Below are 22,458 nucleotides of genomic sequence, written 5' to 3'. Positions count from 1 at the left end.
GTAGCATATCGCAAGTGGTACCCAGCATGCAAACACATTTCCCTTTACTGTCAATCATAGCTTTCTTTACCCCTTTGTTTACATAGCAAGGGTTAACACTGATTCTTAGTCTTAGCAATTCTCTTCTTATCTGCTGACACAGTTGTCTATCAATATATGGGAAATATTGCTCATTTTGCCACGAGTTGGCCATAAAGCATACTGATTTTTTCCCCTTAAGATAATCTTGATTATGAACTCGAGAGATTTCTTACCCCCAGGCCTTAAGTTCCCTCTTATCAGCCTCGATTTGTAAGGTCTGAGGGCACAGCTTAATCCTCATGAATGTACAAGCTTTAGTTAAAGTTTCTCTTATCACTTTTTCCCATCTTAACTTGCTATTCAATGTCTCCTTTCTACACCACTGCAAGTTTTTGAATTCTTTTCCATCGCCCAGGCGCTGCCAAAATCTTAATAGCGCTAAACATGTCAAGGTATCCCAAGACATCATTCCTGTTTCTAATCTTATTGCTTGGACATTGAGGACATGGGCAGCGATAATAGGTTTTTAAAACATTTCCCCTCTTCGACATCCCAACTGTTTTTGCTACTCAAATATAACAATTGTACTCCATATAGGAATTGTGGTGTTACCATGGCTGCATAACCTTTCAAAACTGGTCTGTCAGGCTTTTCACTGTATACTCTATTACATTTTTTTAGACCACTGACTGAGGCTGATGCTCTCAGTTTTAATGCATCCAAATACGTAAGCCAATTAAAAAAAATTCTCAAACCCCATCCCTAGGTACCTATATTCATTTACATTTTCCAGCTATGTGGAGCCCAAATACCAGTTAAACTTTATTTTCCTTCTTCCATAGTTTAATACCTTTGTCTTGTCCATATTTACTACTAGTTTTTTATGATTTCAATATTCGTTAAACCTATTAATCTTTCTTTGTAGACCAATCTCTGTTTGATCTATTATTACGAGATCGTCTGCATATAAAAGCAATGTGTTTTTCGTTTAGCTTTGGCCTAGCCCCTCTTGCAGTGCCTAAGACTGAAGGTAAGTCTGCTATGAGGGAAAAAAGCAGGGGGGCAATATACACTCCTATCTTAACCAACTACTAATTGGGATTTTCTGCGATAGGCTCCCCTCTATATCCAAAATGATCTGCGCCCAATTATAAGTATGTAGCTCTTGTATTAACCTAAGTAGATCCATTGGGATCTTATATCCCAGCACGTCTCCCACAGTGTTTCACGGTCTACCAGGTCAAATGCTGTGCAGAAGTCTACGAAGCAGCAGAACAAACTGCCCCTCTGCTCAATATACTTCTGTACAATAGACCATAGCACAAAACAGTGGTCGCCTGCAGTCTGCCCCTCCTTAAACCCTCCCTGTTCTGGGGTTACCACTTGGTTTACTTCAGCCTAGTCCTTGAGCCTTTCCAGGATTATTTTTGCAAATACTTTTTCGACTACATCCTGTAGGTTGAATAATCTATAGTTCTTTGGGGCTTTGATGTCACCTCGTTTATGGATGGGCCTTATAATTTCTCCTTTCCAATTTTCTGGTATAAGACCAGTATTAAAGATCCCAAGGAACTTTTTTGAGAAAAAGTCTGCCCACCACTATGGCCTATTTTTTATGATCACTGCGGGGTGGTTGTTCTGGTCCTGCAGCTCTAGTCAAGGTAAGTTTAGATATTATATTTTTGAATATTTCTCGGTGTGAAGTATTCATTGATCTCCTCTCCCACACAGGCCACAATATAGTTCTCAGTCTCTCTTTTGCTGGGCATTTCCCATAAATTTCCCCCAAATACCTTACCCAATCATCTTCTGGCACTACACAGTTCAATTACCCTAATGTTTTGCCTGAACTCTCTTGGACCAGCTTCCAAAATCCTTTTATGTCTTTGGATTCTATTGCAGGCAGTAGTTTTACACAGCAGCTCTTTTTAGGTTTCGGCACCGTCGCACTGCGTAGCAGTGGGCGGAGCCGAAATTTCATGAGTTCAACAGTGGTGCTTTGACCGACCTCTCTCCCCCATTGGCTAGCTCCATAAATGGAGGCTAGCCATTGGAAGAGATTGGCTGTCAATCACCATTTCCCCGTCGGAACACGATTCCGGCCCCTTGTTGCCATGTATCCCGGGCCGCGCTGTGATTGGCTGCCGGCCCAGGACACCCCCGTGACGTCATTCCCCGGACCGCGCTGTGATTGGCATAGAGCAGCGCACCGAAATAACCGAGCCGGCTGCAGGGGAGCCCTGCACCGTACCTGATCCCAGGCTTGCGCTGCTCCGGGGAGAGGCTACTCTGCACTGCCGCCATGCACAGCACCTGATCCTCCAGGACCTATGCTTCCTTTGCTACGACCCCGCGGTGCGCGGGATCCGCATGTTGTTGCTTTCCTCTTGCCCCTTTAACTCCATTCTCTCTGCATTCGCTGCCCAAGAAGTGCGCCTGCGGCACCATGTTCACGCAAATGGCCTCGGAAATGCGAGACGAGAATCAAGAGAACGTGCAGCCGGGCAAGAATGGTGCTACTCTGGGCGCCGCCGGTGGACGCGTTGTGCTGGCCGTGTTGCAGAATAACCGCGTGACCAGGGTGCAGCCTCAGAGGAGCAGCCGGCTGGTCAGTGTCAGTACTTCCTTGATTAAGAGATGTGTCCAAGCCCTTCGGCCTCACTTTAGTCTACCATCGAAGGGTTGTCTGGAAGGCCGGGGTTATCTCGGTACTGAGCATTGTTCCCGTGCCAGCCATTCTCATTAATACGTCCAATTCCCCCGCCTCTTAGAGTGTGTGTGTGTATGTATTTATATATTACAACCGGTGCGTGTAGCCTAGAAGCCAGTCCCGGTGTACGCTAGTTAGTGTAAAGCCAGGTGGGTGGTTCGATCCGTCTGACCTGGGTCTATTTCATGGGACGTGGCCCCATTCTGCGCTGTGCAGTCAGGCCGGGCGCACTGCTCCTGTAGTTCAATTGACAACCAGCTGCTGCGTCGCTTTTGGCAGCCACTGCCTCTGACTTGCATTGTCCCCGGTCCTTCTGCGCTCACGAGCGGGGACTCTATACACTGCTGGATCACGATCGCATCAGCAATCCTCTCTCATCATTGTAGGAAAGATGAGTCTCTGCACACTTTCGATTCCGAAACTCTTGCACCCTTGCAACGTTTTCCATATCCCCCACCTCAACGCACAGCAGTCAATTCCTTCCTTTAACTATAGAAACTTGCCACGCATGTGTTCCCATTCCGACTGGAAGCTGGCCACTATCTAGAAGGCACGGTCTAGGAAACTACTACTCATGTGACTATATTCCTACCTGCCAACCACATGCAGCATTTTAAGAAGATAGCGTAACACCTGCTTGCACCGACTGGCTACAAACGTAATTCTTAAGCAGGTGCGTACGCTGCAGTCAGTACCTAAGAGCCTCAATTAGCCCAAATGTATTTACTCCGTCCCGCCCAAGAAACTGATCACACTACACGGATGGTAGTCATCGGCACCCAGAGTTGTCACTAATGCGCTATAATCGTAACTAGAGCAATGCGCTCGTAACGATGGGAGAGAAAGCTCCTGCTCATCTGTAACAATAACCAGTTACTCAGAGTAGTGTGCTACTTGCTGTATAGCGCAACAACGCTTTGTCTGGGGTAGTAAGCGCTATATAAATGCAATTACATCTCACGCAGCTACATCTGCAACTTTACATACAGCTTAAGCACCGTGTAGCATAACACGTTGAAATACGGTTATACAAGACCAGACGAGAGCACTACTCTGGCCATCGCGCACAATAGGTACACTTTCCATATCATCCATACTACATAATTGTACCCTTACTACCCAACACCCTTACAGCAAAGCACACTACAGGTCTCTCGAAACTGGTGCCTCGGAAGTACGAGCCACTAAGAGGCGCCTACATTTATTGGCATTGTAAATGACAATGCCATTTATTTATCTGTTTTCAAAAAACAACACATAAATAAAACGTTTGTCATTTACAATGCCAATAGCTCTAACTTTTGCAAAGGCGAAACGGTTGCATTGTAAATGCTTGTTATATATTCTTTTTTTTATTTCTGATCATCATTTTATATTTTATCCTTAATATCTGAATGTTGTGGAGTGATTCTACATTATACTTTCCCCTGAGTCTTCTTTCTCTTTGTCTGATGTTTGCTTTGAATTTATGACATTCTTCAGTGAACCAGGTCTTTTCTTTTAAGTGGGTTCATTTTTTTCATACATTCACCAGATCCTCTTGATTTTATTTTAACCCTGAGGCATTCAACCACTTGGCTAATTAAATTTTCTTACCAGTTATTATCCTCATTATTCGGAGTGTTTCCTAATGTTTGATTCTGCTTTACTGCCGCTAATTTTACAATATGCTCCTCAGATATACGTGTTGTTTGGTGCCTTGAGTAGTCAATATTGACCTGGAGAACTTTATCTCTTTTTTTTTCCTTGCTCCATATATTTCGAGCTTTAGTGGATAATGATCGCTTCATTCCACTCTTGCCACTTCGAAGTTCCTAATTAATTGGAATTACCAACCATGTAGAAAGACGTAGTCAATTGGACAGGGTTGCTGACCTATCTTAAATGTACGATTTGCTGGTAGATCTGACTCCGCTAAGCCATTTATACAGACTAAACCCATTGAGCCCATAATTTGCCCTAGGACAATATCTTGTGCTGACATATTCACCATCGGGAAGATAGCATCATGTATTTTGTATACAGTCAACAGCTCCGTACACCATGGGTCGGTCCTCCGAGGATCTAATTTATGACTGTAATCATCCAACACAATAAATACATCCTTACAGTAATTGGCAGTTAAGGGCAGCACATCTTCTTTAAATGTTTCCAGTTCTTACTTGTAGTTATTCTCTTTACCCTTCTGTATATACACATTTATTATGATAATGCCTTCGCATCGTGGGTCTGGGTTCATCAACAACACTCTACAACCCATTACCCATTGCAGTTTACTTCCAAGGGGATTACCTACCTGCCAATTTTTGTAGAAACAAACGTCATTTGCCCATCCAAGGGCCATCCATATTGTTTCTTCCTTGCTACTTAAGTCTGTTGGGCAAACATTTCAATCAATGGGGGTTCGTTGCACAGCCAGGTCTCCTGCAAACACACAATCTCGTTACTGTCGATGACTTCTTTAAAACTTACCAAGTTCGATATTCAATTATACCCATTGATATTCCAAAATAATATAGCCAGGCTGTGCGACATCCCTAACTCCTATTCGATTACACTTAACCCTCCATCTTCCTTATATGCTGGGGATGTGAGAGTCCTATATCTATGTCCCACAATTATATCCTCCTTAGCTCTCTCTGTTTCCTTTCATCTTATCGTGATTTTAAGATCTTCCTTTTATCCCAGCCTGGGTCACTCAGCCTAACCTGTCTTAGTCCCAACCCTGCATGATTCATCAGGAATAGCCTCTCGTGCTTGTTGTACTCTGGCATTTCTGTCCGCTGTACTAATCTTATACCTTCCTTTTGTAACTCTTGCTCTGCGTTTACTAATGCTGACTTTATTAACCGAGTGTATAGGAGAACCTTGGTTACTTCATTCCCTCTAATATTTACAGTAAATCCTACTTCTCTGAGGTCCTCTGTGCCAATATTTTGTAGACTTATACATTTAGATAAGGAGAATAACACTTGTGATGGCTTTAGTGGGTTTAATATGCTTACTTTTTTACCTCCTAAACCTTGTCCAGCAGGTTCAAAGTATAGCCACAGATACAATCTATCTTTATTTTCTAAATGTTGTGGTCCCCCCTTTGGGTTACCCTTCCATCTTTCTAGATGTTTTGTTTTCTTCTCTCTCCTTGTTTTCTTGCCACCATCTTCTTTTTTCGCAGATTTTTTCTCGGCCTTCTTTCGCTAGATCTAGGATTCCCTCCACCTTTTTGTCTCCTCTTCTCTTCTCTTAAGTTGCTTGTAGTTGTTCCTTATTCAGGGATATTTCCAGAAGCTACCATTACATTCCTCACTAAACAAATACACCCTTTTTTTTTACTAGGTCCTTTTCCCCTTGCTGGATTAGTGGTTGACACTTTCTTGGGGATTTCCTCCATCTCCTCAGTCGTGGTATACGCTACTTATAGCTCCTCCTTTCCCCCTGTTTCTTTATAATTATTGGGTATCGTGAGATAAATATGCTGCGCTCCTCCTTTTGTGTTGGAGTACCCCTCCATGGACCTCCCTGTCGGGTCTGTATCCCCCCTGGTTGGTCCCCTCCACCTGGCCTAACTATGGAAGGCATAAGATCCTTGATTTGTTTCAGTTCCCCCACCATAGCTTTAAACTGTTCTCTCTGGGTTTTCAAATGTCATTATTCAGTACCGCAACCTCTAGCAGGCCTTGCAATGATTTTTGCAGAACTAACATTACGTCCAGCATTAAGGCACTGGAAGTTCCTGTGACCTCGATGTTCACCACTGATGGCCCGAAGTGTCATTTACTCTGTCCTGCAATATATCCATTCCTTCTTTACCTTCCAGATGTTCCTTTATCTGGTAATTATGGCCGTTACTATTTAGTCACCTTCTATGTCTGACCCTTCACCCTCTCCCTCGGATTCTTCATCATGAGTAGGGGGTTATAGTCTAGGAGATGAGGACAGTATCGGTTCCAGGAGTAGTTCTGAAATATTAAGATTGGTTTGATTCGGTGAATCTAACCCCAGGAATACCAAGTTGACTAATGATGGTTGTTGATCAAGTCAAGCTGCACTTCCTCTATTGCTTTATCCCTTTTGAAGTGTTTCCCCACAAAGTCTTTAATTGATTTTACAACTGAAGATACTCCTTTTACCCCGCTTAGATAACTTTGCAGAGGGGTTTTATTCAAGGGTTGATTCTTCTTTTGAGTAGTTTTCTTGCGCTCAACTACTTCTCCTTGTGGGCTGTTGCTTTTCCCTTCTCTTTCTGCTTTGTATCCAATCCCTCTGGCTCTATTTCTTTATCATCAGTCTTTTTAAGGGTTTTTAAGCATTTGTGTGACTTTACTTTCCCAGGTGCCATGTCTTTTGTATCCTTTTTCTCCTTCCTTTATATTAGATATCCACCCAGCGCTTTCCTTTTATTCACTTTTACTTTCCAAGCAAGGCTCTACTGGGACACTATTTTTCCCAATATTCCTTCTCTCGACCGGGACTTTTCCTTTTATTTATCGATCAATCCCTCGCTCCCTCCATCGCCAGCTGTCTTCTTCGTACTTACCTCTGTTCCCCAGCTACATGCTACAGAGTCCATCCAAGTTCCAGCCATGGTTATATACATTAGCTATTGCCAGCTCCAGTAGTCTTGATATTTATTGCTCCCGTTCTTTTGGTTAGGCTGATAGTAGACCCTTAGACCAGCTCCTTTGGTGCCAAGTGGTGTCAGGTGATGCCCCACTTCGTGCTGACCCACCCTTAGGCTACTGGGCCTAACACAGGGGTTAAACTAGGCACACTCTTTCCCCCACATACACACTTCCTACAAGATTTTAGTTGAGTCCCTGGTCCTAGCTGCAGAATTCTCCAGTCCTCTCCGCCTCTTCTTCACTGTATGTGATCTCAGCGGTCTCCTCTTTGGCCGCAACCTTTCCTGCAGCTCTCTCCTTACGTCCCGTGCCCATGCCATTTTTCACTTCCTTCTTTATACCTCAGAGTCCGGAGGCAGGCTGGGGTACACCACTCGAGGTTATCCAGGCTCAGAAGGGCCTTAGGGCCAGGGTACAGTCTGGGGGCCCTATGTTTGTGGTCGCGGGAAATAAAATAAAATAAGAAAATGCCAAATACAAACTGACTGCAAAATAAGGAACTTTCAGAGGCACTCATTGTCCTTGATGCTCTGAATATAGTACAGACTCTGTCTATATGTTTACCACATGCGAGATACATGGGCTTTTGCTAACTAAGATACAAGGCTTTCTTGGGTTAGTTTTATCTCGAGATATACTGTTCACCCCCACAATGATTTTACTGGGTATACAAGAATCTGTAGACAGGAAAAGAGGAGGGGCCTTAATTTTTATCGCTATCGCAATCTATAGGTTATGTATAACATCTGCTTGAGTAGATTCCAACCCCCCCTCTATTCTTACAGTGGTTGCCCCGGATATATTTAATATGTAACCTTGAAAAAGCTCTTTACTCTAAGAAGGGTATACAGGCCAAATAGAAAGGCTTGGTTATTTGGGAAACCCTCACCAGACAAACCCTCAACAACCTTTGGGAAGGGGGTAAAGTTCCCTGCTTCCCATGCTTGGTTGCAAATCACTAGAGGGATAGTTACTCCATTTAATTGAAGATTAGAAGATTGGCATAGCCCGTTATGTCATTATTATGCACTTTTTGCACTGTTCTTCACATATTTTTCACTTTGCACTTTTGCACAGGTCACTTTACTTTTAATGAATGCATATCTGAAAACTGATGAACTGTAATTCCGCGCTTTATGAACTTTTTGTATTTAGGCCAGAAGGATTGCTCTATGAGTATTGTCACTTATGCTCTTGTTGGTCTAAAATGATGGAAATGGTTAAAATGCAAAATGGATTTTCCTGTTTTGGCTGTGGGCACATGTTGGATGGAGATGGCTAGGGTGGAGGGGGGGTGGATGTTGTACCTCGCTGCTTTGCTTTTTTGTATATGGCATATTTAAAAGTCAATTAAAAAAATTTAAAAGATAGATCTATAAAAAAAAGGAGATGCATTGTGCATTTTGATGCGGGCCTACGAGGAGATGTGTTGCACTGCATCAGTTCTGTACAAAAGAGCACAGCTGGGCTGAGAAAGCACTTGCAGGCCCACTTTCAAGGCCAGGACTGAGGTAGCACCACTTCAGGGCAGGACTCACATCAGGCAGTATCCAGTTGGTGGGTTTAAGATGGTTGGAGACCTTTTTGTCTCTGAGACTTTAATCAGGAGGCCAGTCAACTAGCCCTTGGAGTTACTTTGTGTTCCTGGGTCCAAAATGCAGGTCCAGGTGCAGCCCTTCTCATTCAGGCAGCAAGGTAGAAGAGTAGAAGGGCAGCAGCGTAGCAGTACTTGCAGCTGAGCTGCACAGCAGTCCTTCTTCTGAGTCTTCCACAGGTCTAGAAGTGTACTGAAAGTTGGGTCTGAGGGTCCAATATTTATACTTGGTGCCAGCTTTGAAGTGGGAGGACCTTGTAGAGTTTGCCCGCTACAAAGGTGTCTGTAATTTTCTGCCTCCTTGTCCTGGTCACAGCTTGTCTGGGGGCACAAAAGACTAGTGTGAAACCCTTTGTTAGTGTACTGAGGCAGAGTCTTTGTGATGTGCAGATGCGGAAGGTGACAGCTCCATCCCCTATCAAGACAGAGATGACCGATCCTGCCGACATCTATTCCCCCTTTGTCTCACAGTCTGGGAGTAATACACAAAGACCAAGTGCCAGCTACACCCAGTCATGTGGCCCAGGATACAGGCTTCAGGCACCAAATGTTTGGCATAGGAAAATGCCAACTTTCTAAAAGTGGCATTTTCACAATTGTGATGTAAAATCTAACTTTGCGATTAAAGAAAGTTTTAAATTACAATTCTTTAGACACCGTTTTGATATTAATACCTACTCCCAATTGAAAGTTATCACTTATTAAATTTAATAAGATAACTTAATGTTATCCTATCACAGAGGTAGGCTGCTGTAATGAAAACTGATTTAAGAGTTTTTCACTACCAAGACATGCAGAAGTTAAAAGTACTTATCTAGCTTTTTAAATACACTGCACCCTGCCCTCTGGACTGTTTAAGACTTAATCTAGGGGTGACTTATATGTATCAAAAAATAAGGTTGAGGCCTGGCAAATGGTTATTTTGACAGGCCAACATGGCAGTTAAAAACTGCACACAGTTTGTAATGGCAGGCCTTAAACGTGTTTTAAAAAGCTACTTAGGTTGGTGGTAAAATAAGTGTTGCCTGCTCACTAACATTTATATACAGACCCTGAGTACATGAAGCACTACTTTGTTAGGGACTGACAAATAAGTTAAATATGCCATGTTTTAGGGAGAGAGCAGTGGCACTTTAGCACTGGTAAGCAGCGGTAAAGTGCACAGTGTCCTAAAAGCCAACAAAAGCTGGTTCTGAAAACAGGAGGGTGAAGGCAAATAGTCAAAAATGTATTCTTGCAGTTAATTGGGAAACAAGAGAGATCGCACAATTAGAATTTACCAAGCTTTGTAGCATAGGAAGATTATCTGTTACAAATGAAGTTAAGGAACATGATGCTAATTTAGCTTCTGTTATTTTGGAAAGAGAGTAGCAATTTGTGGCACGTCGTTTAAAGCAACAAAATGCGGTGACCCTTGTGGAACGTTATTTGTGCATTTGAGTACATTTGTGGAACAAGATGTTTTCAAAACTATGTTCCTACTTCTTAATTTCCTGAAAGTTATTTTAAATGTTTACCCCTTCACTAGGCTCTTCCCAGGAATTAACCATTAACTGGAAGACCCTACCAAGTGCTGAATGTTCAATGGATTTGGAGTCACCAGCGCCTATACTCCCAATGCAGATAGAGGTGGGACCCCAAAAGAGGAAGAGGCCTTGCAGAGAGAGTTAGTGATTATTAGATAAGACAAAGAACTCCTCTTACATTTCTTTCCATTTCTATATATTTCTGTAGTGCAGCCCATATACGTTAAGAAGATGAAATATGCCACACATAAGATGAATCAAGGTGAAAAGGACTTTCAGGAAGTTGCAAATCTCAACCTGTACTAGGTGCTGCCACCTGCCCTATGTGCCTTTACACTATTTTTCCTTCACTTAAATCCGCCAACAAGAGCCCTCCTCCTCATTCTACTCAATCTACTCCCCAGCCTTACCAGCAGAATCACTGGCAGAATCAAAACACCCACTAGCCCGCCTGCCTGACTTCTCGAATGACAGATCAGACCACAGCAGGAGACTCACCGTGTACCAAGAGTCCATACAGATAATTGCAAGAGGCCATGAAGAAGAGTGGTAAAACCCAGGAGTCTGAAAAAAAACAATGTGAGGGTGCTTAGGAGAAAGCAATGCATCTCATTGTCTACGAGACAAGCAAGGGCAGGGGAGCAGGCACAAGTGGCGTCAATTGCTTTCGCGGAGTGCACCGCATGAAAGCCTACAGTGTCTCTGCTGTTCGAATTCCCAACCATGAGGTCATCAGCAAACTATATAATCACAAAATTCATACTTTCTGAGGCACTAGCTTGGGAGGAATTGACTTGGCCAACTTATAAGGTGCTTCACATACATGATTATCCAGTGACATAGTAAAGTCTCATGTGTTTACTTTATTTTTGGATTTCAAGTCATTTTTATTGAATTTCAAGAAATGAACAAATAAATAATGGAGATACAATAATGATAACACCAGAGCAAAAATGAGAGGTACTGACAAATCATAAGAAATACAAAGTAAGAAATACACAGTAAGAAATACAAAGTAAAAGGAAAGTAATTAGAAAATTATAAGTTACTCAAGTGCCTTATCATGGTAGTCACAGTGATAATAAGTAAGTAAGTAAAGTAAATTTATTTGTTGATTAATTAAAATCATTACAAAGAAGTACATATCAAGCACAAATTCCGATTGAACATATATGGATACAATACCTTAAAATAAGTTGATCAACCTTTGCTTAACCCTTTTCCAGTTAGACACTAAAGTGCATTATACTAGCAACAAATAATACCAATTTGCCAATAACAGTCTACAATGACTGAATAAAGTGCATGGAATGCGAGTGCCTAGTGGGCCACTTTTGGTAAGCAGAACTGGCACTGCGGGATGAACCGAACACCGGGTTAAGGGGCCCATCACAGTGAAACCGCACAGGTGGACAGATAAGCACAGTGCCCCTCCGTGTGATGATAAAAGATACAATGCAATATATAGTACAGGTGTGTCAAGCAAGTACATTTTTCACAGTTGTGGAAGCAGGAAATACAATATTGTACAATATTCTCACCCCGAATATAGCATTCAATAAGCATTACATTGTGAGAAGTTGGGTCGATTTTCACGGAGGATCATATGTGAGCGATGAGGCGTCAAGGGACTTCCACAGTTTCCTGTGTGATTTACGCCAGGGAGTTGAGTGCGACATTGTCTGCTCCTCCGAAGAAAGATAGCCATTCTTGCCACATCCTAAAAGAAACTTCTTTGGAGTTTTTCCACTTATACAGTACAATTTTACAGACTAAGGTGAGCATGAGAGCTAACAAGTATCGGTCGTTCGCTTCTGCAATCTTAGGGTCCAAAGCATCTGGTAGAATATAGGAAAATTCCCTTTGAGGAGCTATGTTAATGGTATTGCTTATAAACTCATAAATCTTACCCCAATATGTTTGAAGGGTAGGGCAATGGAAGAGCATGTGGGTGAGGTTACCAACGTGAGATTTACAATTTCAGCATGTAAGGCCCTTCCTGAGATTAAGTTTAAAGATTCTCTTGGGTGTCCAGTATGTCCTATTTATTAGCATAAGTTTTATTTGCGATAATATTGGCGATATTTTGTTACGAGAATGGGGTGATAAGTATTTTCTCCCAATCAAATGGGATATTGCTGGAGGTGGGTTCAGATTTCCATTTAACTTCACATTGCATGTGAGATTTGCGGTGTTCAGTGGATAGAAGTTTATATATTTTAGAGACAGTGTGTCCTGACTTTAGTAGCTGTAACATCTTTGAATGTATCAACGGATCGGAAGATTTAATGGAGCGCATCGTGAGGAGAGACTTTAGCTTCATGAATTCATATAGAACTATCGGTTCTAGGCCATGTCGAGACTGAAGCACGGAGAAAGATAAGGGGAGGGTCCCTGTAAAAAGGTCTTTGACTAGATTTATGCCGTTTTTAGACCAGGGTTCCCAATGGAGCATCCCTCCATCAATCTTTAGGTTCGGATTGTGCCAGAGAGAGGATGTGTGACTTATTGATTTTCAGTGTAGAGAAGTGTTCCAATCGTAGTAGGGCTCTTTTAGTGTTAAGCAGAATATGTTGTGATTGGTGTAAGGAGGATATATCCATGGTAAGTATAGCAGGTAGAGGCATATCATTGATGATTGACCTTTCTATGTCCATCCAGACTGGGGTGTAGTCAGACTGAGGTAGGAGCCAGTTAGAACCTTGTTTACAAAGATACGCTGTTTGATAGTTCCTAAACTTCACAAGGCCAGACCACCTTTTTCTTTGGGCGATTGAAGTTTTTTCATTGATATTCTGGGTCTCACTCCTTGCCAAAGAAATGTGTTTAAAAGTTTATAGATCCTACTCAGGAAGTCATTTGAAAACGTCATTGGTAACATGCTAGCTTGATAGTCAACAAGAGGAGTAATCATCATTTTTAATGTCTCAGTTTTCCCTATCAGGAAAAAGATTTAGGTAACCAACCATCTAACAGTGAGAAGATTTTCTTGTGTAGGGCATTTTCATTGGTCTGAAGGGTGGTGATCAGATCTTTCCTGAGGTCTAAGCCTTCATTATTGAGCCTCCAGAGAGTTTGTTTTTTTAAAAGGCTTCAGGTCGGATATAGATAACTGTGGAATGAGTGGTCTGAAATCCCCCTTGGTTCAATCAAAGTTTCTTCGATCCTGGCTATGGCATTACCGGAGATAAATAGGTCATCAATGCGTGAGTAGGAGTTATGTGGGGACAAATAGAAGGTATATTACCTCCCTGTGGGATTTTGTAGCCTCCAAGTGCCTATCAAGTTGAAGCGTTTACAGAGATTAATAAGAGCTTTGTGAGAGTTGTTGGTACGAAAGGGGCAGCGTGAGTCCCTTTCTAATGCCAGGTCCATGGACAGGTTAAAATCGCCCACTAGTATGTGCATAGCAGTATCTGGAATTGTGTCAATTTGTCTGCTTAGATCTTTCCAGAATTCCGAGTAGTCCCTGTTGAGGGCATAAATATTAGCAATGTAAAATTCCGCATTGCCTTTTGATAATTTTGTTGTAATCCATCTCTTTAGTGTTGGTTGTACTTGCCACCATATCTATGTTTGATTTCTTGGACACCAAAGTCAGGACACCGTTTTTCTTTCCTTTAGCGTCAGAGCCAGCAACGTCACGGAAAGACTTACTTCTAAGTGAATTAAATTGTTTAGAATCAATCTTCGTCTCTTGAAGTAGGAAAACGTCACCCTTCTGTTTATGAAGGTAATCAAGGATCTTCCTCCTTTTGACTGGGTGGTTTAAGCCCTTAACATTTAGTGAGACTATCTTGAGATTGTTATGGGCCAAAGCACCTGGGGAAATTTGCGACATAAGTGCGGTATAAACATTGTAAATGGTTCTCTAATTCTGTAATGAGGTTTGTGCGGTGTACTCACTATATGAGAAGAAGTTGTAGCCCTATTTTGTTTGTGCAATGAAGTTAGTGGACACAGTTGTGTCAATATTATTTGCCATCTGTGCATGTCACATATATAAGGCTTACCACTCAAAGGGGTTCCACCTATATCTGCAAGGTTATTACTGTGAAACAATTAACCTGAGATATAAGGCATGGGACTTGAGTAAAGAGACTTGTCACTTACATAGAGCATACAGTTCAATGTGGAATCACTTTTGTATACAAGGATATCATAGTGAGACATGATACCTGAAGGACAAAACATGTCACCCATGCAAAGAGTCATGACACATATATGGTGTTTACCATTCAGCGAGGTACTCCATGTACATATAGAGTTATTCCTGTAAGACATTGCCCTTGTGTAAGAAAACATGGTTCCTGGGTAAAAAGATATCTCACGACTATAGGGCATATCATTCAATGTGGTATCACCTATTTGTGCGAGGTTGTCACTGCGAAGGTCACTGCAAAAATCATCACTTGAGGAAAGAGGCAAGGCACTTGAGCAAAGAAAAGAATTATGATCAGCATGAAAAAGACAGCAAACAATGAAAAATAAGATACAAAATAAGATCCAAAACCTTAAACCTACCAACCCTCATCCCTAACCTTCCCACCCAACCCCACACAGGTATGGTGATAAGGGAATAGAGCGCCCCTCCCATGAGAGCAGATAAGATTGTGTTGGACGCATGAGTCCATCCTGTGGTTTAAGGAGTAATAACCTTCAATATTTAAGGACTGAGAACTGAGTGCGAATAGGATGTCATATGGACCATTGCAATACATAGCGTACTACTAGTTTATGCATTATGCTTATTATCCGTATAACACAGAGTAAAGTGAGTGTTGGGATTTACCCAATAATCCAGCAATATCTATTGGTAGACAGTTAGGGCTAGTTAATTAGCTAAACATCTACAAGTAGCAAGTTACCTAACTACCTGCATTTAAGGCCTAGGATAGAATCCAGGATCAATAAGGACAGCATATGAAAGCTAGGTATACAACATTGCCCTGCATCATTAACACAGAACACAGTGACATGTCAAAGTATCTTAAATTGACTTAAAGAGACATGCATCTTCATGAAGGTCAGGTGATGGCCAGAAGATGCCAACAGAAAGGTGAGGCCAAAGAGGCTAGCAGGGTACAGAAGAGTTCATCTTGTCGCTGTCCAAGACATTTGTAAAGTCACATCTGCTGATTCAAATGGAGACTAAGTGAATACTAGGTGACTACGTGAGGTTGAAGTGTTGCTGGATTTTGACATACGATGGAAAAGGTGAAAGTAAAGAAATATTTGAATAAAACCACTTACCTTGCGCTCGCCGCATCGCCAAATTGGCGATGCAGTGAGCGCAATGTAAGTGGTTTTATTCATTTATTTACTTTAATATTTCCTGTCGTATGGCAAACTCCACTACCCCCACTCCTCCTGCCCCGCCTCCCCGCACCACAGCATTAACAGTAACTGTATAATTTGTAAAACTAAAGGGCAGAGAATGTCAGCCATATGAAATATCCACAGCAATGAAGAAACCAACAGAATGCAGAGCCATATTTGATTTGCTAAACTAGAGGAAAGAGGGGGTGTGATAAATGTTAATCCCAGTTGGTAAAAGAAAATGGTATTCCAGTAACTTAATACTGCTGTAATGTTAGAGGTTTCTATAACAAGATAAGTACATTGAAATAGCCCTAGCACTTTCAAATCTGGTTTTACCTTTATTCCTGTTTTATTGTAATTAGCTGTATCAGAGGAAAAAAAAATCATGTATATCGACTCATCAGCCAATGATTACAGATTTACAGAGGAATAGAAGGAAAAGAGAGCTTAAAATAAATTGTATTTCTTCCAAGTAATCTGCTGTTTATATTGTTTGCTGGCTCTGGTAAACATAATGAAAAGTCACTCTGCAATAAACTATAGCATTAGAGTAGTTATGATATTTGCATATTAGAGTTGATTAGTGATGTCATAATTGGTAATTAGTAAAGAAACGCAATATTTTTATAGAGGGATTGCAAGCTTCGACATAATATACAGTGAATAACCGATAGTTGGAACAGAGCTTTGTATCACATCATTTCAAAATATGAATAAGTTTGGTTTGGGGCTCTTACTGCACCAACGTGGGTAAGGTAAGGCACGCCATGTTCCTATACTGGGGGCAGCAAGAGGACGGCCCGGGACCAGGGTTCGATTCCCGGTGCGGCAGGTTTCTGGACCAGGGTCAGCGGACTCGATAATTCTCTCGCCTTGGCGCCCACTCTGATCAGCGATCACACTCGGCAACTCTGGGCATTAGCTTGCCTCATCTTGACTAACGGCCCCACCAGACCGCCGGGGATGCCTGGTCTCACCCTGGAGATACCCATTAAGGGACCATCTCTCAGGGAAGCCAGGAAGGGTTTCGCAGCGGTCGAAGCGCCTTGGGACCCTACGGGTAAGTAGTGCGCTATATAAATGCCTATACATACATACATACATACATACATTGTATATGGCCCATTCTCTGAAGTTCGAGCACGAGGTCATTAGCAGTTTTGCATTCTGGAATCCTATAGTCAATTTTGAATAGAGAACAGACAGTATATCTGCTAAAATAGAGTTGGTTTATCTGCTATCTAGGCAGGTAATAGTAAGGGACCCTTTCATTAAAATATCTGCGTGCTTCCTTTTTGACATATTAGAATATTGGAGCTCCTTTCAATGGACTTCCACAAGTGAGTGGATGTGGAATCTTATGTATTTCCTAGGATTTCCAATAATAAGCTTGTTTAGAACTTTGCTTCAGTGGAAATCTTTTTAATAAACAAGTTAATGTGCATTTTCTTTATTGCATGTATTTAAAGGAAATATTAAATGAAATATTAAATAACTTCATTTGTGTGATGTAGCTTTACAACATCTGGACATGTCAATTGCCATTACAACCAGCCAGAGGCTGATGGCAATTGGGCTGGGGAAAAGGAGCAAAACAATACACTGTAGTAATGATGTTAAAAGGTATTATGCCTCATCTTCCTCCTCTAACTGGTAAAACAGGATGTACAAAACATTCCGTTATTGCGTTTTCCCTCCTGGTTTAGGACAATGCTTTAACTCAAAGAAAAATGGTGCTACAATGGAACTAATTTCCATGTTTTTTTATGGTTTTCCTGTTTTCCATGGATTTTCAATGGAATTCTACAGAGCATCATGGCTTCCATTTTTCAACCAAGATATTTTCTGAGATAGTTTTGTGCATGATTTTTCACACCAACATTCCCTTTCTTCCCATACACCTGCACAGCCAATCCGGCAAAGGATAACCTTATCTTCCAGAGGAACTTCCATTGTCTAGGGAACTCATTTAACACCTTACGTGCTGGCCTCACCACACCCCTCCCTTGTGATGAGTGGTTAGTTTTATTTTTGGGGCAGTTTCAGTTTACATATTTATATATTTTTCCACAAAAGACATCCAGGCCAAATGTGTGTCCTTTTTTCCCACATGTTTAGGATTGTAAAGGTGCACAGGGTTCTTATTTCCCCTGTAGGGAACTGAGGAAAAGGTTAAAATGGGAAATGTTTTTTTTTCGTTTTTTTTTAAATGGGAAAAGTGTTGTGTAAAATAGTGTATTGTTTTTTCCAGTGATGGGATCCACAAAAGACTTCCTGTACTAAGATTCCATCTACCCAGCTTTCGAAATTAGCAGAGTTGTGAACATTTTTTTTCTTATTTCTAAATGTGCTCAATATTTCCTATTTTTGCAGTTTCTACCTACTTACAGTTTGTGGGAAGACAAATGTGGAAGTTATGGATGAACCAAGAAAGCTATTAGTTTGTGAAAACTAGATAACATTCTGACTTCAGTAACAGGCCATTTGTGTACATTTCCCCTGGTTTTCCTAAAGAAAATATTTGTTGAAATGAAAAAATAAATGAATTTAAAGATGAAACAATAGATATTGGGAACAGTATTTTCAGCTGTAATTCTCTGCACTGAAGGCCAACTTAGAAAAGTAAAATACCATTTTGTCCTTCACACTCTTCAAGTTTGTAGAGATATATAAAGCTTGCATTTGTCAAAAACACAGGTAACACAAAGCCATCAACCAATCTGTATCTTATAATGAATGAGTTTCAACCATGCATCAATTACTAAGGTAAAAATATCAAATAACAAGCATTTACAATGCAACGGTTTCGCCTTTGCAAAAGTTTGAGCTATTGGCATTGTAAATGACAAACTTTTTATTTATGTGTTGGTTTTGAAAACCGATAAATAAATGGCATTGCCAGTGCACAAACACAGAAACTCAAATGGACGCAAACTGATATTCCCAGTGAAAAGAAAATAACACATTTATCCAGCACACATAACGTTACCAGCCTACGCATACACACACATACAGAAACGTGAGCCCCGCCAGGAAAACTAAACATGCACAATAAATGCGTAATGGAACACAGGATCAGCCCAGCTACACACATCACCGCCGTTGTGAGCCCAACAACACACGCCAGGACGTGCAAGGAAGGCCGGCCAGGCTCGGCGGGAGAGGAAGCACATGGAGGGAAGGGTGGACTAAATCTATGCGTTGGTGAGTGGAAGAACATCAGAACAGCCTGTGAATGTTTCTCGCAGTGATGTGTGCGTGCATGCCCCGGTAGAGCGATGTACTGTGCGTGTGTGCACGCGCGCGTGTGTGCACGTGTGTATGTCTGTGTGTGGCCTTCTACCGCAGTGATGTATTGCGTGTGTCTTCTGCTTTGAAGTGCGTGTGTATGTTCATGTGTATGCAAGTGTGTCTTCTGCTTTGGAGTGTCCGTACGGCATGTGTGTGCTTGTGTGTGTGTGGCCTACTACCGCAGTGATGGGGTTGTGTGTCTGCTGCTGTGCAGTGTGGGTTTCCGTGTGGTTGTGTGTGCTGGAGGGTTGGGCGTTGTGCCAATTACTTGTGGTGTAGGCAGCCTGGCAGGCCGGGCATGGTCCTCCTCCTGGGCGCTCTTCAGGCGGCAGGTGCTGAGCCCAGGGGCCTGGTGCAGAGTAGAGCCGGGCGAGGGCCGGGTGTATCCGGGGGACCGGGCATCCTTCTCCCCGCGCTGCAGGGAGCCCATGCCGCGGCCGTGCAGTGCTGGCGGTGTGCTGCTGCAGTGCAGCTCTCCTCCTCCGATGGAGCCACGTCCGTCCTCCCGCAAAGCAACCGCCCAACCTGCCGAGGTGCTGGCACCCCTAACCGCCACCCCAGCGGTCACCCCGATCTCCAGGAGAGCAGTCACCTATTACACCCGCCAGCGCAGACACCTCCCCCTCTTCTAGTGCAGTCACCCCGGCCTCCAGCAGAGCAGTCACCTTAACCTCCACCAGTGCAGTCACCTATTACACCCTCCAGCAGAGCAGTCACCCTAACCTCCACCAGTGCAGTCACCTATTACACCCTCCAGCAGAGCAGTCCCCCTAACCTCCACCAGTACAATCACCTATTACACCCTCCAGCAGAGCAGTCACCCTAACCTCCACCTGTGCAGTCACCTATTACACCCTCCAGCGCAGTCACCTCACCCTCCTCTAGTGCAGTCACACCAGCAGAGCAGTCACCCCGACCTCCACCAGTGCAGTCACCCCAGCCTCTACTAGTGCAGTCATCCCGGCCTCCACCAGTGCAGTCTCACCAGTCTCCTCTAGTGCAGTCACCCCAGCCTCCACCAGTGCAGTCACCCCAGTCTCCTCCTCACCCCAACCTCCACCAGTGCAGTCACCCCAGTCTCCTCCAGTTCAGTCACCCCAGCCCCCACCAGTGCAGTTACTCAAGCCTCCACCAGTGCTGTCACCCAAGCCTCCACCAGTGCATGCATCCCAGTCTTCTCTAGTGCAGTCCCCCCAGCCCCACCAGTGCAGTCACTCAAGCCTCCACCAGCACAGTCACCCAACCTCATTCAAGCTTCACCCGTGCAGTCTCCCAACCTCCTCTAGTGCAGTCCCAACAACCTCCTTCGGCACAACCACCCCAACCTCTGCCTGCGCAGGTAGCTCCAATCACCTACAGTGCAGTTATTGCCAATTGATTCCAGTGCAGTCACCCCAGCCTTCTCCAGAGCAGTCACCCCAGCCTTCTCCAGAGCAGTCACCCCAGGCTTCTCCAGAGCAGTCACCCGAACCTCCCCTAGTGTACGCAGTCACTATCACTTGCAGTGCAGTCCCTTCAATCTCCGCCAGTGCCTTAGCCCCAGTCACCCCAGTGCAGTTACCCCAACCTCCTGCAGCTGGTGAGTTCCTGCCTCACACACAAATTCCAGCAGTGAGATCACCCGGCCTTCTGCAGCACCAATATGTCAGCCTCGTGCAGTTCACCAGCCCAGCCTCGTGCAGTTCACCAGCCCAGCCTTGTGCAGTTCACCAGTCCAGCCTTGTGCAGTTCACCAGCCCAGCCTGGTGCAGTTCACCAGCCCAGCCTCGTGCAGTTCATCAGCCCAGCCTCCTTCCGGTGCATCCTCCGGCCTCCATCGCTGTGTTCTTCCAGGAGCAGAAGCACCTCGGTGTGAGCCGGTGTCTGCACGGTCACGTCACTCCCTGCAGCTCAGTTCCCCCTAACCTGAATATGGGAGACCACATCGACATCCCGAGGTGCATCCACCTGGCCACCAGCGGTGGGACCCCCTGCCTTCCGAGAGTGCATTCACTGCCGGTGGTCCCCGCCAGGCTCTTGCATCACAGCGAGCGGCACCCCCGCCTCCTGCAGTGGGATCCCCCGGACCCTGCAGCATGACCCCCTCTGCCCAGCCGGGCTGCAGTCTCCTCGCGGAGCTCCGGTGCTGATGCTGCGGCGCGAGGCCGTGCGCGCGCGCTCCAGGCGGGCTGCCGCGCCCAGGTGTCAGAGCACCTCACGCTGCAGCCCCGGGGACTCACGCGCGGGAGCTCCAAGCATGGCCCCGCCAGGTGCGTTCACACGGAGAGGACACGCACCGTGCGTGAGACCACGAGCAGTTTGTAAAACCCAGGTTTGCGTCGGCTACTTTGTACACCCCCCCTTTCCACATACCATGTTCCGCCCCCTGAACTAACCCAAGCGGAACGCTCCACTCCTGCTTATCCATCTGGCCCCCACCGCACTCCAACTTTCCGCAGACCTACGGTTTTTGTTCATGGAGGCCGATGGTTCTACCGAGTCACGTGACCGCACCTAAACGTACAGAGGCCTCCTTCTTGCACAGCACAGTTTATACAATCACGGCAAATACTGAACACCGGCAGTTTTATTTTAAAGGGGAGCTCGAAACGGGTCTCTCTATCGGGCTCTATTTTGTGTTAGTAAGGATGAATAGATAGTTGAGATTAGTAAAATGAATTACGTGACCAGTTTTACGAGTGCAAAGTTAGTGTTGAATGGATCATACTTCTGCCGATAAATTCAAGGTTGCCTCTGTTACCGTAGCGGGGTACAACTGCGCAGTTACATGTTCTCATGGACAGGAGTCCGTAAGGCAAGGGCGTGTTTTTCGTGCTCTCCCCTTCCCATTGGCTGGAAGGTAAAATTCCAGCCAATGGGAAGAGGAAAGGGCGTGACTTAAAAAAAGACACGGAAACGCCCCTGAATCGCGTTTTCATGGGGAAAGCGTGATTGACACCAATCTCTTCCAATGGCTAGCCTCCATTTATGGAGCTAGCCAATGGTAGACAGAGGCGGGATGAAGCCCCATACTGTAGGATCATCAGATTTCGCCCAGAGCGGAGCACCTGCTTCGCAGGTGCTACGGCCAGGTCGAAACCTAAAAATGGGTATGAATGAATGTTACCATTCTTGAAATATGCCTATGATCTGAGTTTAAGACTAAGGGATATTCATACCACCTAGAATTGTGCACTACCCATTAATGTCAGGTGGTTTTGAGGACATTTTACAAAATGTATTGTTTTGTGAACACTGTCTAACATTTGGAAATTAAAAATGCAATGAAATTCAGTCTATAATAATAAATGGCCTAACATTCTTTGTTGCCCCTCATCTCCAGGTGCAAACACAACCCCATTAGTGTGGGGAGGGACTATTGCCTGCAATAAG

This window comes from Lissotriton vulgaris, chromosome 10, assembly GCF_964263255.1.
Source record: "Lissotriton vulgaris chromosome 10, aLisVul1.2, whole genome shotgun sequence".
NCBI lineage: Eukaryota > Metazoa > Chordata > Amphibia > Caudata > Salamandridae > Lissotriton > Lissotriton vulgaris.
This window is presented reverse-complemented; position numbering follows the sequence as displayed.